The following is a 5,481-nucleotide window of genomic DNA, read 5'->3' as shown; positions in this document are numbered from 1 at the left end:
TAGTTTTATAGCATTTTGATCTGAAAAGATGCTCTGTAGTACTTTGACGTTTGTAAATTTGTGGAGGTTTGCTTTATGACCTAACACGTGGTCAATTCTGGAGAGTGTTCCATGTGCACTGGAGAAGAAAATATATTGTGCTTTGGTTGGGTTGAATGCTCTGTACACGTTTTTGAGGTCAAATTGGTTGATTGTGCTGTTTAGTTCCTCTGTGATTTTGTCGATTTTCTTTTTGGTTGTTCTGTCCCTTTTCAAAAGTGACATATTAAAATCTCTCACTATGGTTGTAGATTTATATGTTTCTTTCTTTAATTCTAGTAAGGTTTGCTTCATATATTTTGGTGCTTTTTCGCTGAGCATAGATATTTATTATGGTTATGTCATCTTGCTCAATTGACCCTTTGATCATGAGATAGTACCCTTCTTTATCTCTTATGCTGTTTTCTTGTCTTAAAGTTCACTTTATTAGAGATTAGAATTGCCAATCCTGCTTATTTATTATTGCAGTTAACTTGATATCTTTTTTCTTCACCATTTAACTTTTTGTCTGTTTTGTCTTTGTGTGTAATATGTGTCTCTTGCAGGCAGACTATTGTAGGGTCTTGTTTTCTTATCCATTCTGCCACTCTCTATCTCTTCACTGGTGCATTCAATACATTGACATTCAATGTAATTATCAATATCTAAGAATTAATTGCTGCCATTATATTAATATTTTGGTAGTGGTATTGATTCCTTTGTTCAGCATATCTTCTTGTGCTGAGTTTGTGTTTTTTGTGCTAATTCTTGTTGATTTCTTCTTAGTTTTTATGTCTGCTTATTGTGTTTTGGATGTTCATTTTCATGGTAACTTGTGAAGTATTAACTTTCTTTGGGGTTACCTTATAGTTTATTAACTTTTCTCTCCATTTAAGAGATGCTCTTATATCCTGTAATCTACGTGACATCCTCACTACCTGGATCTCTGTTCTACATTTATCCATTATTTGACATTGATATTATTTTGATCTTCAGTTTACCTCCCAGCTCCTTTGAATTCATTGTTGTAATTTTGTTCTGTTCTGGACTCTGCTACCCATTACCTGAGTTTCAGGTGGTGTATCCACACCTGTGAATCTCTGGTTGTTTTCTGTTCTTATTAGGTTCAGGCCAAAGAATTTCCTTTAGGATGTTTTGAAGTGCTGGATTGGTTTTGACAAAATCTCTTGTTGTTGTTCTCAGGTGCCATTGAATCGGAACTGACTCATAGCAACACCATGCACAGCAGAACGAAACAATGTCCGATCCTGGGTCAACCTCAGTACTGCTGCCACACTTGAATCCATCAATGATGCCACCTGGCCAATCCATCTTGTTGGGGGTCTTTCTCTCTTTCTCTGACCCTCCATCTTGCCAAGCATGATATCCTTCTCCAGCGACTCTTCCCTCCTGACAATATGTCCAAAGTATGAGAGATGAAGTTTAGCCATCTTGGCCTCTAAGGAACACTCTGGCTATATTCCCTCCAAAACAGATCTACTGGTTCTTTTGGCAGCCCATGGCACTTTTAGTATTCTCTGCCAACACCACAACATCAAGGCATCAATTCTTCCACGATCTTCCTTATTCACTGTTCAGCTTTCGCATCCATATGAGGTTATTGAAAATACCATGACTTGGGTCAGGCGCACCTTAGTCTTCAAGCTGATATCTCTGCTCTTCAAAACTTTAAAAAGTTCCTGTGCATCAGATTTGTCCTCAGAATCACAGCAACTCACAAGCCACCACAGTACAACAGACAGACAAGTGGTGGCTTTTTGGTTTTATACGGAAACTGCCACTTTAAATTTTGAGGAGATCTGTGCACATGTGTAATAGAACCCTCCAGGGGTGGGGGTGGGGTATCCGTTCACTCAGATATCCCCTCTAGTTACAAGAATGGAGGTGCGCAGTCAGCGAGAGACCAGTGAACAATGGACAGATATCTGCGTATGCACAGTGTAATTCTAGAGACAGTTGCATCCTTTTATATTGGAGTTTTATAGACTGTTCATACCATTTGTCTGTCAGGCCTGATGGGCCTGCTTTTTTCTTGTTAGATAGTAAATGGTCCTGCACAAGTTAATTTTAAGGCTGCAACCCCGAGGCTGACGTCATAAGCAGCCACCAAACTCTTTCTGTGCTGTGGGAAAACTGGGGGCTCAGTGCTTGATTTTTTTGGGGGGATGCATACCCACCTCATGAAGGCATCCGGGCTGGGCAAAGAAGGCACGACAGGGAAAAGGAGGAAAGAATGTGTAGAACCCCTGCACCTCTTTTTTCAAATGTCACTGCACAGCTTTTAGCACTAGTTCCCTGTGCTGGTCTGGCTGTAGCTCCGCGCTCTTACCTCGCCCAGGTGGGATGGCCACAGAGGGAGTCCCATTTTGAGCAATTCCTAAATTGCAGTATTTTCCTTTATATCGTGATTTTTCCACTTGCGTGTGTGGGAAACTGATGCCCTGCACTTTATGCTAGATCCAGTGCTCTGGTGTTGTCCATGAATGCAGCTTCTCTGGGTTTTCAATCTCTCCCTGATAGAGCCTTTCCTACCTAGCTGTCTGTGCCACCACCAAAGCTATATTTAAAAAAAAAAAAAAAAGCTCTAGTCACTTTTTTGCTAGTAAGCCTGGTCTTTTAAAAAATAATTTTACATGTTTTACCACATTTTTTTCCACTCTATCCAGAACCTTTTAATATGATCCTTTTCACAGCATTTGGTAGTGGTATCTGGACACCATACAGTTCTGGTCTCATGGTCATGGACTGATTTTCTCCTGTTATATTAGTCCATTGGTCCATATATTAGTCCATGATTGTTTACATGCATCTTCAATTTTTATCACTTCTGGTCTCATGGTCATGGACTGATTTTCTCCTGTTATATTAGTCCATTGGTCCATATATTAGTCCATGATTGTTTATATGCATCTTCAATTTTTATCACTTTTCTATCCTTCACAAAAGTTAAGACCAATAGTTGCACCTCAAATAACCACTCACAAGCTTTTAAGACTACAGTTGCTACTCACAAAAGTAGAATGTAAAACATTGCTTTTGCGGACTATGTTAGGGTACCAAACACTTTGTATATGCACTCTTCTCTCTTCTTTAGCTCAATCATTAGGTTCAATTGTCTCCTACTCACATTCACATAAGAAAATTCACCCTTAGAAGCCAAATAGCTTTAACCAGCTTTCATGGCTAATTAATGTCGAGATCAGATTTGATTCTAGGTGGGTCTGGTAATAATGAACTCAGAATTTAAACCCTGCTCAATCAATTGTAGTCCTATTAATCATCTTTCTATAAAAAATCACTACATTTATAAGAAAATTCTTGGTAAAAATAAATCCACAAGATGATATATTAGCACAAACTCATAGAGATAAAATATGGGAAGTAATGATAATAAAATAAAGTAAAATTTAAGATTAAAATACCTAATAAAGTTACTGTTGTTGTAACTAAGTGCCATCAGGTTGGTTCTGATTTATATTGACCCTAAATGGGGTTTCCAAGGAGTAGATGTTGGGTTAGAATCACCAACTTTGTGCTTATCAGTCCAATGCTAATTCTAAAGTGCAACACCAGGACTCATTAATGAAGACAGAGATGCATATTGCACATTAAGCATGAAGAATATAAGATCTCTATGAATATTTCCTACCATGGTGTTGTAAGATTAGCACTGGACTGCAAACCACAAGGTTGACAGTTCAAACCCACGAACTACTCCTTGGAAACCCTATATAGGGTGGTTATAAGTTGGAACTGACTCTATAATTCTTAACAAAAGCAATAAATAAACAATTAAGATACCAAATGACAGGGCAGAGACAATTAGTAAAGTCAAACTCATACTAAAAACCTTCTATTAATCTTAGAATTTGATAGATAAGGTAAATTTAACAGACTAAAAGTATTAAAAATTAGATTCCAATACTAATAAAGGTGATATAATGATTTCTATATATGAAATATTATAACTTACAAAAATGCATATTTTCCCTTTTTGTCCAAATAATTTGCACTATGAATGAATGATCAGCGTTCTAGTATGGCACTGGACCACTAGCTCAGTTTGAAGCACAAGGTTGCTGATTCAAACTCACCAGCCCCTCCTTGGAAACCCTATACTCAGGGCCACTGAGTTGGAACTGACTCAATGGCACTTAGCTTAACAACAATGAATGAATACAAAAACATATTTATGCATGTTTTTGTTGTCCAGTCCATTTTGTTGTCCAGCAGTTTGAGCCCAGCAACCACTTTATGGGACAAAGATGAGACTTTCTTTTTCTGCAAAGATTTACAGCCTTAGAAACCCTTTACAGGATCCCTTGTAGTTGGAACCTACACAAAACACATAACAGCAGCAACATCCGATTGTCTACATCAGCACTATAATATTATAAACTCATCAAAGAAAATAAAATGCCTCATCTTCGCCTATTTATATATCCCTTTCGTCTTATCATTCCTGGCCTTCTGCAACCCAGGAGCTGAGATGTGATCACAGTTTGCCTTTGAGAAATTGTGACCCAAGTATAGTCACTGTTGATTCTTGGGATTCTATTTCCTCTCTCCAAAAAGAAAAGGCTGAAGCAACGATAATATAGGGTTTCCTCTCCTGCTCCTCATGAACAGCCCTCTCCTCATGCTAACAGTACTGTTTTATATGGAGCAGGCCCCACTCAAATGGGGGCTGAGGGAACACAGGTACATCCTGATAAATATCATTTTATCTTAAATACCCAGAGCACCTCTTATCTGTCCCAACAAACTCTGCCCTACTTTCCCTTATCTGATGTAGCATGTGAAACCTAAGGAACTTGGGTTTACGAATGTTTGTGAGATCTTTATGTGATTTCTCCACTTCCTCAGTGGTGCTCCAGTTTGAGCTACTATGGAGATATGCTAAGAAAGAAAAAGTATCAGAGTACATAGGACAAAGTTGCGAGCAAAGTTGAATGTGCTTTTTCTTTCCTGCATTTGTTACAAATATTGTCACCTTCCTCCAAAAGTCAACTTATCATAGTCCTGTAAAAGTTTAAGACCAAGGCATTTTCTTCTCATGGAAAGTTAAAGATAATAGTCTTTCCCATGTGATAAGGCAGCATGTGCAGCCATTCTGATTAAAAACTAGCCTCTTTTCACCTACAGGCCAGTTTCAAAATCCCTCCCACCTTTACTTTTTTTTCTTTATAGTTTTAGTTTGTCAAGAATTTCCACAGTTTAAGAATTTGTAAGATTCACATTAAAATCACAACAGTGCCAAAGACCCAGATTTTGTGCTCAGGTCCTTCAAGAACATCTGTGAGAACGAACAACCATTTTAAAATCAGAACTCCTCATATTATGGAGGAAGTTAAATTGTTGTTGTTGTAGTTGTTGTCAGGTGCCATCGAGTCGGAACCGACTCATAGCGACCCCATGCACAGCAGAACGAAACAATGTCCG

The sequence above is a fragment of the Chrysochloris asiatica genome, unplaced genomic scaffold (assembly GCF_000296735.1).
Source record: "Chrysochloris asiatica unplaced genomic scaffold, ChrAsi1.0 scaffold00564, whole genome shotgun sequence".
NCBI lineage: Eukaryota > Metazoa > Chordata > Mammalia > Afrosoricida > Chrysochloridae > Chrysochloris > Chrysochloris asiatica.
The sequence above is the reverse complement of the archived record's forward strand: the minus strand, read 5'-3'. Positions refer to the sequence as shown.